The sequence below is a fragment of the Salmo trutta genome, chromosome 2 (assembly GCF_901001165.1).
Source record: "Salmo trutta chromosome 2, fSalTru1.1, whole genome shotgun sequence".
Lineage (NCBI taxonomy): Eukaryota > Metazoa > Chordata > Actinopteri > Salmoniformes > Salmonidae > Salmo > Salmo trutta.
The window spans coordinates 62,957,193-62,969,860 of NC_042958.1; the positions used below are offsets into that span (position 1 = coordinate 62,957,193).

The window sequence follows — 12,668 nt, forward strand, 5'->3', positions numbered from 1 at the left end:
GTTAAAGTTTTGACCTAAATCGGCTTGAAAATATATGGCAAGACTTGAAAACAGCTGTCTAGCAATGATCAACAATCAACTTGACAGAGCTTGAAGATTTTCTTTTAAATGGGCAAATATTGTACAATCCAGGTGTGCAAAGCTCTTAGAGACTTACCCAAAAAGACTCATCTGTAATCGCTGGCAAAGGTGCTTCCACAAAGTATTGACTGAGCACTGTGAATACTTATGTAAATGAGATATTTTTGTATTTGTTTTCAAAGAATGTACAAAAATGTATAAAAACACATTTCCACTTTTTCATTATGGGGTATTGTGTGTAGATGGGTGAGAAAAAAATATTTAATCCATTTTGAATTCAGGCTGTAACACAACAAAACGTGAAATAAGTCAAGGGATATGAATAATTTCTGAAGGCATTGTAGTGTCCAGGCACCCCATTTTAAGCTGTTTGACCACTGTAAAAGGCCAGCAACACTCTTTTATTATTCAGAGCCCCATGAAATGATACCATATATAGACTATAGAGACCCTATTGAGTTCTCCTTACCCCACTTTTATGTTGGCACAAATAATAGTTTTTTTTCTATAAGCCAATATGTAATGCCTATACAGTAGTGGAGGCTGCTGAGGGGAGGACAGCTCATAATAATGTCTAGAACTTTCCAGTTTATATTATTAGCAGTCCTACCTTCAGCAGTCTCCACTGATATACAGTGATTTGACCTCGAAACATGTTTTAAAACCCACATTTTATGTAAATGTCACCTAAATAGGAACACATATGAATCATTGTTAATGTTTAGACATGCATTTTTCATACATTAATAAATACAGGTTAATGACACTTTTCTACTATTACGTGGGGGCCTTTTATTTTGACAATTTCTGACGTTCCGTGACCCGGAAGTACTTCTTTAATGTTGTTGACGAGTCAACGTTAAAAACAAAGTCTCTGCAAGATAGTGTAATTTTTCAAGTAAACTAACGTTTCTAGTGATTAGAAACAAAGGGAGAACGTAAGTAGAACATTCTGGTACTTCAGTATTCGACATGTCAATGCACTTACCTGGAGGTTTACAAGCAATAGTATTTGTGTAATACATTTTAAAAAAATCGTTTGCAGTGGTTAGCGAACGTTAGCTAATATTGATTTGGGTAACACCAACAACTTAGTTATGTACCTAACGACTATCTCAAATGTGCCTTATCAGAGAACTACACCCATGTTGGTGGCCTAGGTAGTTAGCAAGCTAGCTTGTCTTGCATTCCTCGTGCTTGTCTGTTAGCTAACTAACGCTAATGACGTGCTGTAACGTTAGGTCACTCTCGCTGTCGTGCATATATATATCTCTCGCTCTCTCTCTCTCTCTCTCTCTCTCTCTCTCTCTCTCTCTCTCTCTCGCTATGTATGTATGTGTGTGTGTGTGTGTGTGTGTGTGTGTGTGTGTGTGTATGTGTATGTGTATATATATATATATATATATATAATTTCTGTTGGTGGCAAGAATTTTATATAATTTTAAATGTAAAAACTCTAAGTGTTGAACCAGGTGTTTTTTTTGTACCAGTTCGTTTATGGCGCAGCTGTCAACATTGTTGTCCTCAAATTAAACTGGTGTGTGTGTATATATATATATACTGCTCAAAAAAATAAAGGCAACACTTAAACAACACATCCTAGATCTGAATGAAATAAATAATCTTATGAAATACTTTTTTCTTTACATAGTTGAATGTGCTGACAACAAAATCACACAAAAATAATCAATGGAAATCCAATTTATCAACCCATGGAGGTCTGGATTTGGAGTCACACTCAAAATTAACGTGGAAAACCACACTACAGGCTGATCCAACTTTGATGTAATGTCCTTAAAACAAGTCAAAATGAGGCTCAGTAGTGTGTGTGGCCTCCACGTGCCTGTATGACCTCCCTACAACGCCTGGGCATGCTCCTGATGAGGTGGCGGATGGTCTCCCGAGGGATCTCCTCCCAGACCTGGACTAAAGCATCCGCCAACTCCTGGACAGTCTGTGGTGCAACGTGGCGTTGGTGGATGGAGCGAGACATGATGTCCCAGATGTGCTCAATTGGATTCAGGTCTGGGGAATGGGCGGGCCAGTCCATAGCATCAATGCCTTCCTCTTGCAGGAACTGCTGACACACTCCAGCCACATGAGGTCTAGCATTGTCTTGCATTAGGAGGAACCCAGGGCCAACCGCACCAGCATATGGTGTCACAAGTGGTCGGAGGATCTCATCTCGGTACCTAATGGCAGTCAGGCTACCTCTGGCGAGCACATGGAGGGCTGTGCGGCCCCCCAAAGAAATGCCACCCCACACCATGACTGACCCACCGCCAAACCGGTCATGCTGGAGGATGTTGCAGGCAGCAGAACATTCTCCACGGCGTCTCCAGACTCTGTCACGTCTGTCACATGTGCTCAGTGTGAACCTGCTTTCATCTGCGAATTTGCCAATCTTGGTGTTCTCTGGCAAATGCCAAACGTCCTGCACGGTGTTGGGCTGTAAGCACAACCCCCACCTGTGGACGTCGGGCCCTCATACCACCCTCATGGAGTCTGTTTCTGACCATTTGAGCAGACACATGCACATTTGTGGCCTGCTGGAGGTCATTTTGCAGGGCTCTGGCAGTGCTCCTCCTGCTCCTCCTTGCACAAAGGCGGAGGTAGCGGTCCTGCTGCTGGGTTGTTGCCCTCCTACGGCCTCCTCCACGTCTCCTGATGTACTGGCCTGTCTCCTGGTAGCGCCTCCATGCTCTGGACACTACGCTGACAGACACAGCAAACCTTCTTGCCACAGCTCGCATTGATGTGCCATCCTGGATGAGCTGCACTACCTGAGCCACTTGTGTGGGTTGTAGACTCCGTCTCATGCTACCACTAGAGTGAAAGCACTGCCAGCATTCAAAAGTGACCAAAACATCAGCCAGGAAGCATAGGAACTGAGAAGTGGTCTGTGGTCACCACCTGCTGAACCACTCCTTTATTGCAGGTGTCTTGCTTATTGCCTATAATTTCCACCTGTTGTCTATTCCATTTGCACAACAGCATGTGAAATGTATTGTCAATCAGTGTTGCTTCCTAAGTGGACAGTTTGATTTCACAGAAGTGTGATTGACTTGGAGTTACATTGTGTTGTTTAAGTGTTCCCTTTATTTTTTTGAGCAGTATATATATATATATATATATATATATATGAGGAGGCCAAGATGGCGGCTTGAACAGACGCCAAAGAAGTTTACAGTCATTACTATTACTGTTTTTATTTGTTCAAGATATAAGAACTTTCCTGTGACTGGAATAAGAATTGCATAATTTATTTCGGAATGTCCATGCAAAGTCGTGACAAAAAAAAGAAAGGACGAAGCTAGCCGTTCTATTGCTAATCAACAAGAGAGAAACGTGCTTATAGACAACTGCCATAACTACGCTTGCCCTATGGATAATATCATGCTTTCGAATGCTGTTGAAGATGACGAATTCCCCCCTTTACCGGTTACTCCGTGCAAACCTCCACCCTCCAAAAGACCCAACATGAACTCTGGCATCGTGGCTACCCTCTCCATACTCATCAACTCCAGGTCTGACGCCATTGGGAAAATGGTAGGCGCGACCACCATGGTTATCGAAGGCTTGAAAAAGACTGGAGTTTGCATGTGGTGACATCAAAGATGTGAAAATGAGAGTGGCAAAAGTGTGGAAAATAATAACAATGTCTACCATAGATGTCTCATTGATCTGGAACAATACACAAGAAGATGGGACCTGAGACTCTACGGCTTGCCAGAGGTGGAGAATGAGGATGTGCGAGCAGTGGCGGATCTAGACCATTTCAACCAGTTACATTAGACGTTATTGTGATATCGTTTTCTTCACTGCATTGCAGGCATTAGCAGGCAAAAGACCATGTTCCGCGTTGCCACTGTCTAATTTTATTTATTTTATTTATTTCACCTTTATTTAACCAGGTAGGCAAGTTGAGAACAAGTTCTCATTTACAATTGCAACCTGGCCAAGATAAAGCAAAGCAGTTCGACACATACAACAACACAGAGTTACACATGGAGTAAAACAAACATACAGTAGAAAAATAGGTAAATATACAATGTGCGCAAATGAGGTGAGATAAGGGAGGTAAAGGCAAAAAAGGCCATGGTGGCAAAGTAAATACAATATAGCAAGTAAAACACTGGAATGGTAGATTTGTAGTGGAAGAATGTGCAAAGTAGAAATAATGGGGTGCAAAGGAGCTAAATAAATAAATACAGTAGTGGAAGAGGTAGATGTTAGGGCTAAATTATAGTTGGGCTATGTACAGGTGCAGTAATCTGTGAGCTGCTCTGACAGCTGGTGCTTAAAGCTAGTGAGGGAGATAAGTGTTTCCAGTTTTAGATATTTTTGTAGTTCGTTCCAGTCATTGGCAGCAAAGAACTGGAAGGAGAGGCGGCCGAAGGAGGAATTGGCTTTGGGGGTGACCAGAGAGATATACCTGCTGGAGCGCGTGCTACAGGTGGGTGCTGCTATGGTGACCAGCGAGCTGAGATAAGGGGGAACTTTACCTAGCAGGGTCTTGTAGATGACCTGGAGCCAGTGGGATTGGCGACGAGTATGAAGCGAGGGCCAGCCAAAGAGAGCGTACAGGTTGCAGTGGTGGGTAGTATATGGGGCTTTGGTGATAAAACGGATGGCACTGTGATAAACTGCATCCAGTTTATTGAGTAGGGTATTGGAGGCTATTTTGTAAATGACATCGCCGAAGTCGAGGATCGGTAGGATGGTCAGTTTTACGAGGTTATGTTTGGCAGCATGGGTGAAGGATGCTTTGTTGCGAAATAGGAAGCCAATTCTAGATTTAATTTTGGATTGGAGATGTTTGATGTGAGTCTGGAAGGAGAGTTTAGTCTAACCAGACACCTAGGTATTTGTAGTTGCCCACATATTCTAAGTCAGAACCATCCAGAGTAGTGATGCTGGATGGGCGGGCAGCGATCGGTTGAACAGCATGCATTTAGTTTTACTTGTATTTAAGAGCATTTGGAGGCCACGGAAGGAGAGTTGTATGGCATTGAAGCTCGTCTGGAGGGTTGTTAACCTGTCTGGGCTAGGGGGCAGTATTGAGAATTTTGGAAAAATATGTTCCCATTTTTAACTGCCTCCTACACCAACTCAGAAGCTAGAATATGCATATTATTGTTCAGGTTTGGATAGAAAACACTCTGAATTTTCTAAAACTGTTTGAATGGTGTCTGTGAGTATAACAGAACTCCTATGGCAGGCAAAAACCTGACAAGGTTTCAAGCAGGAAGTACCCTGTCTGACAAGGAGTCGTGCGTCTTACCTCTTTTTATTGAAAAGTAAGGATCTTAGCTGTAACGTGACAATTCCCAGGGCTCCGATAGGCTCTCAGAGCCCGGGAAATACCTGAAGGTTTACGAGGGAGCCTCAGTCTGAAACATATTATCGCCTTTTGTAAGTGGCTGCTCGGAGGACCTTTCAATGATGCGCGTGCATGAGTCGCTTCTGAGGAGAAATTTTATTCGGCTGTTTAGGCTCAATGCATACTCCCGGTCGGAATATTATCACTTCTCTACGACATAAATGGCATAAAAATTGGTTTTAAACAGCGGTTGACATGCTTCGAAGTACGGTAATGGAATATTTAGACATTTTTGACAAGCCAACGCGCCATGCGCGGGACCGTGAAAAAGCATTCTAGAACTCACGAACAAAACGTCGCTGTTTGGATATAACGATGGATTATTTGGGACCAAACCAACATTTGTTATTGAAGTAGAAGTCCTGGCAGTGTATTCTGATGAAGAACAAGCAAGGTAAGAACATTTTTCTTATAGGAAATTTGATTTTGGTGGAGGCTGACCTGGGTGGGTTTCTAAATAGCTAGCCCTGTAATGCCGGGCTATGTACTTAGATTATTGCAAAATGTGCTTCATCCGAAAAGCTATTTTAAAATCGGACATATCGAGTGCATAGAGGGGTAATGTATCTATAATTCTTAAAATAATTGTTATGCTTTTTGTGAACGTTTATCGTGAGTAATTTAGCAAACTGTTAGTAAATTCCCCGGAAGTTTGCGGTGGTTATGCTTTTTCTGAACGTCACATGCTAATGTAAAAAGCTGGTTTTTGATATAAATATGAACTTGATTGAACAGACATGCATGTATTGTATAACACAATGTCCTAGGTGTGTCATCTGATGAAGATCATCAAAGGTTAGTGCTGCATTTAGCTGTGGTTTGGGTTTATGTGACATGATATGCTAGCTTGAAAAATGGGTGTCAGATTTTTTCTGGCTGGGCACTCTGCTGACATAATCTAATGTTTTGCTTTCGTTGTAAAGCCTTTTTGAAATCGGACAGTGGGGTTAGATTAACGAGATTCTTGTCTTTAAATAGCTGTGAAATAGTCATATGTTTGAGAAATTGAAGTTATAGTATTTCTAACGATTCAAAAATCGCGCCACTGGAATTCCAGTAGCTGTTACGTAGGTGGGACGAAATCGTCCCACATACCCCAGACAGGTTAACAGTGTCCAAAGAAGGGCCAGAAGTATACAGAATGGTATCGTCTGCGTAGAGGTGGATCAGAGACTCACCAGCAGCAAGAGCGACATCATTGACATATACAGAGAAAAGAGTTGGCCCAAGAATTGAACCCTGTGGCACCCCCATAGACTGCCAGAGGCCCGGACAACAGGCCATCCAATTTGACACATTGAACTCTATCAGAGAAGTAGTTGGAGGACCAGGCGAGGCAATCATTTGAGAAACCAAGACTACTGAGTCTGCCGATGAGGATGTGGTGATTGACAGAGTCGAACGCCTTGGCCAGGTCAATGAATATGGCAGCACAGTATTGTTTCATATCGATGGCAGTTACGATATCGTTTAGGACCTTGAGCGTGGCTGAGGTGCACCCATGACCAGCTCTGAAACTAGATTGCATAGCGGAGAAGGTGCGGTGGGATTCGAAATAGTCAGTAATCTGTTTGTTGACTTGGCTTTTGAAGACCTTAGAAAGGCAGGGTAGGATAGATATAGGTCTGTAGCAGTTTGGGTCAAGAGTGTCCCCCCCTTTGAAGAGGGGAATGACCGCAGCTGCTTTCCAATCTTTGGGAATCTCAGACGACACGAGAGGTTGACGAGGCTAGTAATAGGGGTTGCAACAATTTCGGCAGATAGTTTTAGAAAGAAAAGGTCCAGATTGTCTAGCCCGGCTTATTTGTAGGGGTCCAGATTTTGCAGCTCTTTCAGAACATCAGCTGACTGGATTTGGGTGAAGGAGAAATGGGGAAGGGTTGGGCGAGTAGCTGTGGGGGGTGCAGTGCTGTTGACCGCGGTAGGCGTAGCCAGGTGGAATGCATGGCCAGCCGTAGAAAAATGCTTATTGAAATGTTCAATTATAGTGGATTTATCGGTGGTGACAGAGTTTCCTATCCTCAGTGCAGTGGGCAGCTGGGAGGAGGTGTTCTTATTCTCCGTGGACTTTAGTGTCCCAGAACGTTTTTGAGTTTGTGTTGCAGGAAGCCAATTTCTGCTTGATAAAGCTAGCCTTGGCTTTCTTTTCTAACTGCCTGTGTATATTGGTTTCTAACTTCCCTGAAAAGTTGCATATCACGGGGGCTGTTCGATGCTAATGCAGAACGCCACAGGATGTTTTTGTGTTGGTTAAGGGCAGTCAGGTCTGGAGAGAACCAAGGGCTATATCTGTTCCTGGTTCTAAATTTCTTGAATGGGGCATGCTTATTTAAGATGGAGAGGAAGGCATTTAAAAAAAAATAACCAGGCATCCTCTACTGACAGGATGAGGTCAATGTCATTCCAGGATTCCCGGGCCAGGTCGATTTAGAAAGGCTTGCTCGCTGAAGTGTTTCAGGGAGCGTTTGACAGTGATGAGTGCAGGTCGTTTGACCGCTGACCCATTACGGATGCAGGCAATGAGGCAGTGATCGCTGAGATCTTGGTTGAAAACAGCAGAGGTTTATTTAGAGGGCAAGTTGGTTAGGATGATATCTATGAGGGTGCCCGTGTTTACGGCTTTGGGGTGGTACCTGCTAGGTTCATTGATAATTTGTGTGAGATTGAGGGCATCAAGCTTAGATTGTAGGATGGCTGGGGTGTTAAAACCTCTTACATCTACACGTTCCGCTAGCGGAACGTCTGCTCCAATATCCAATGATGGGCGGGGCGCGAAATTCAAACTCCTCTAAATCCGAAAACTTACACTTTTCAAACATATGACTATTTTACAGCTATTTAAAGACAAGGCTCTCCTTTATCTAACCAAACTGTCCGATTTCAAAAAGGCTTTACAGCGAAAGCAAAACATTAGATTATGTCAGCAGAGTACCCAGCCAGAAATAATCACACAGCCATTTTTCAAGCTAGCATATCATGTCACATAAACCCAAACCATATCTAAATGCAGCACTAACCTTTGATGATCTTCATCAGATGACACACCTAGGACATTGTGTTATACAATACATGCATGTCTGTTCAATCAAGTTCATATTTATATCAAAAACCAGCTTTTTACATTAGCATGTGACGTTCAGAACTAGCATTCCCACCGAACACTTCCGGTGATTTTACTAAATTACTCACGATAAACGTTCACAAAAAGCATAACAATTATTTTAAGAATTATAGATACAGAACTCCTCTATGCACTCGATATGTCCGATTTTAAAATAGCTTTTCGGATGAAGCACATTTTGCAATAATGTAAGTACATAGCCCGGCGTTACAGGGCTAGCTATTTAGACACCCTGCAAGTTTAGCCTTCACCAAAATCACATTTCCTATAAGAAAAATGTTCTTACCTTGCTTGTTCTTCATCAGAATACACTGCCAGGACTTCTACTTCAATAACAAATGTAGGTTTGGTCCCAAATAATCCATCGTTATATCCAAACAGCGACGTTTTGTTCGTGCGTTCTAGACACTATCCCAACGCTAAATCTCGGCCACGAGCATGACGCAAAATATGACAAAAAATTTCTAAATATTCCATTACCGTACTTCGAAGCATGTCAACCGCTGTTTAAAACCAATATTTATGCAATTTATCTCGTAGAGAAGCGATAATATTCCGACCGGGAATCTGCCTGTCTGTAAACTGAGGAAAAAACCGAAAGCCGGGGGCGGGGCGTGTCACGCGCCTAAGGCTTAGTCCATTGAGTGACCACTTAGCTTTTGCTCTCCTTTGTTTCAGCCAGGGCTTTGAATTACGTCATTCCTGTTTTTCCCGGGCTATGAGACCTCATTGGAGACGTGTGAAGTGTCACGTAAGAGCAGATCCTTTGTAAACGATAGAAATAATAAAGAAGGGCAAGAAATGTTCAGACAGGGTACTTCCTGAACAGAAGCATCTCAGGTTTTTGCCTGCCATAGGAGTTCTGTTATACTCACAGACACCATTCAAACAGTTTCAGAAACTTTGGAGTGTTTTCTCTCCAAAGCTAATAATTATATGCATATTCCAGTTTCTGGGCAGGACTAATAATCAGATTAAATCGGGTACGTTTTTTATCCAGCCGTGAAAATACTGCCCCCTAGCCATAACAGGTTAAGCATGTCCCAGTTTAGGTCACCTAGCAGCACGAGCTCTGAAGATAGATGGGGGCAATCAGTTCACATATAGTGTCCAGAGCACAGCTGGGGGCAGAGGGTGGTCTATAGCAGGAGGCAACGGTGAGAGACTTGTTTTTAGAAAGGTGGATTTTTAAAAGGAGAAGTTCAAATTGTTTGGGTACAGACCTGGATAGTTGGACAGCAGGCTATCGCTGCAATAGATTGCAACACCGGCCCCTTTGGCCGTTCTATCTTGTCTGAAAATGTTGTAGTTAGGGATGAAGATTTCAGAGTTTTTGGTGGTCTTCCTAAGCCAGGATTCAGACACGGCTAGGACATCCGGGTTGGCAGAGTGTGCTAAAGCAGTGAATAAAACAAACTTAGGGAGGAGGCTTCTAATGTTAACATGCAATAAACCAAGGCTATTACGGTTACAGAAGTCATCAAAAGAGAGCGCCTGGGGAATAGGAGTGGAGCTAGGCACTGCAGGGCCTGGATTCACCTCTACATCACCAGAGGAACAGAGGAGGAGTAGGATAAGGGTACGGATAAAAGCTATGAGAATTGGACGGGTGTGAAAAAAGAACGAGAAGATAGCAAAAATTTGTTATGTAAAAATTATTTCATACTCCACATTTAGGGGGGCCACAAGGGGGTCCAAAATTGTTGTCACAGGGGCACTGGACCCCCCCCCCCCCCCCCCAGAACTGCTAGTGTGTGCGAGGAGAGGCTATCCGCATCTGCCAAGAAGTTATGCCTGCAGAGAAGAACAAAGTTGGTGATACCATCGACGTTGTGCATCGCCTCGGCAAGAAGCAACAGCAAAACGATTCAAGACCAAGGTGTATCGTCACTGCCAGATTATACAAGGATGCTGTCTGGAAAGCTGCTAGGAAGAATGCCTTCCTTCAGAGCCATGGTATGCATTTCGCCGAGCATCTTAGCCCGGAGGACATAGAAAGAAGGAACAAGTTGTGGCCAACGATCAAGAAAGTACGAAATGAGGGAAAGGCTGCTTACTTTGGAGGACGAGGCTTCGTCAACGGTTCAGAAATCCACATTCCTCTCTAAAATCTCACCAGAAGGAACAGATTGATGGTTTCGGCCATGGTATTCTCATTTTCCTTGTATTGTTTAACGTTACCTAACAGGCATCAGGTGACTATTTTTCGGAATACTCGGGTACTTCAATTTATTAGTTTGGTCTTGTATGAAGAGAAGGTCTATTTTGTTTACAAACTTAAGAAGACTGAAAGTTGTATTTATTTTTTATGTATACAGTAACTAAGATACTGTTTTTAAAGAGCATACAGGTCTGCTCTGACTTTACACGGTTGTTCTATTTAGTTATTAATACTTATTTCCAAGTGAAAAAGGTCTTAGGAACATGTATATGTAAAACATTTTTTATTCCATTTTCTTATGATCAGTTTTCATATGCACTTAAAATAGTAGGTACCCTTTTATTTAAATTATTATTTTGTATTTTCTCAATAGTTCCTGATTACGCTAAAGAGGGTTTTTAGTCTCTTACAACAAAGAACCGTTGGTTTGGTCTTGAACATAATTTTCAGTTGAGTTGAATTTCAAAAGCCGGACAACATCTAGCTCAGCGTTTATGGAATAAGCTATTTTCACTTAAAGTTGACTTAAATGGTGCAGATTTCGGTTCCTTATCGCGTACGTTCACTGCTCCTATGTTTTTGACTCATCCCACTACAGTTTTATACTTTTATATAATCTTTGTTGCTTTGTCTTTTGTCTATAGTTTCTCTTAATGCTAGGGGGTTACGAAACAATGTGAAGCGCAAGGCCGTATTTTTATTTACTAAACAATTTCGAACACATTTTTGCTTTTTTCAAGTCTCACTCAATTTCGGCTTGATGCCAACTTCTGGAGGTCACAGTGGGGCAATGATATTTGGCTTTCCCATGGATCTGAACGCTCCACTGGTGTCAATACAATGAAAAATACCTTTGGTAATATTCTTCACTCGGAATGTGACACCTTTGGTCACTTTATTTGTCTTGTGATCAGTTACAATGACATTACGCTCATTACTGTAAACTTCTGCGGGTACAACACCAAACATGAGAATGATGAGTTGCTTGAATCTTTAGAGAAACATATACTTCCATTGGTGATCTACATTTCCGAGTTCATTATTATTGATAGGAGGGGACTTTAACATTACTATAGATAATTCAACTGATAGATGTAGATGGCCCCCAGGTAGGCCAACCAATCAGAATTTGGGTTTAATACTTTTTATGGAAAAGTTTGATCTTACTGATGTATGAGAGAGAGGTTTCCTGCCGACAGATCATTCACTTGAAGTAACAAAACCGGTTCCAGACAATCCAGAATAGATTTTTGGCTTATATCCAAATGTTTTGATAGTGAGTGTGTTACTACAAATATTTGTACTACACCCTCACAGACCATAGGGCCATTTACATTGATATCAAAATATTTACCCCTGATACTAACCTTGGTAGAGCATCCTACTGGAAACTAAATAGCTCATTATTAAATAATGATATAGTTAAGTTTGAGGTTAAAGATCTGCTTTCACACTTTTGGGAAAGGGCTTGTGAAGAAAAATCTTATTGCAAGAACTGGGAGCTCTTTAAATTTGAGGTGTCCAAATACCTTAGAAAATATGGTAGTAATCTTGCTAAGACCAGAAGAGCTGAGGAGGAAAAGGTGATCATTAAGATAACTTCCCTTTCTCAGAGGCCCCCAGCCAGCCTTTCAGGGGAGGAGAAGATGGAACTGATTGAGTTACAAAATAAACTGGATTTTATATATATATATCTTAAAAGCAGAAGGAGCCTTTATTAGATCTAGGAAAAAATGGATTGAGGGAAAACAGAATTCATCCTATTTCTTTAGACTTGAGGAATTTCACTCTACAACAACACTATCCATAAGTTTAACATTGATGGTATTATTACAGATGACCAAAAATGAATCGCTAAATACTGTAGCAATTTTTACAGAAAATTGTATAGCTCTACGTACTGTCAGGAATCCACAGATGTT

The 12,668-nt window shown here is 42.0% G+C and overlaps 1 protein-coding gene across 1 annotated transcript in view; it reads left to right on the forward strand.

Moving 5' to 3' along the window:
* Window positions 1-904: 904 nt before the first annotated feature.
* zgc:56095 (ferritin) overlaps window positions 905-12,668 on the forward strand; it is a 33,241-nt gene continuing 21,477 nt past the window's right edge. The window contains exon 1 of the mRNA XM_029710677.1: window positions 905-1,019. The gene's annotated coding sequence lies outside the window, so the exon portion shown is untranslated. The remainder of the gene's footprint in view (window positions 1,020-12,668) is intronic.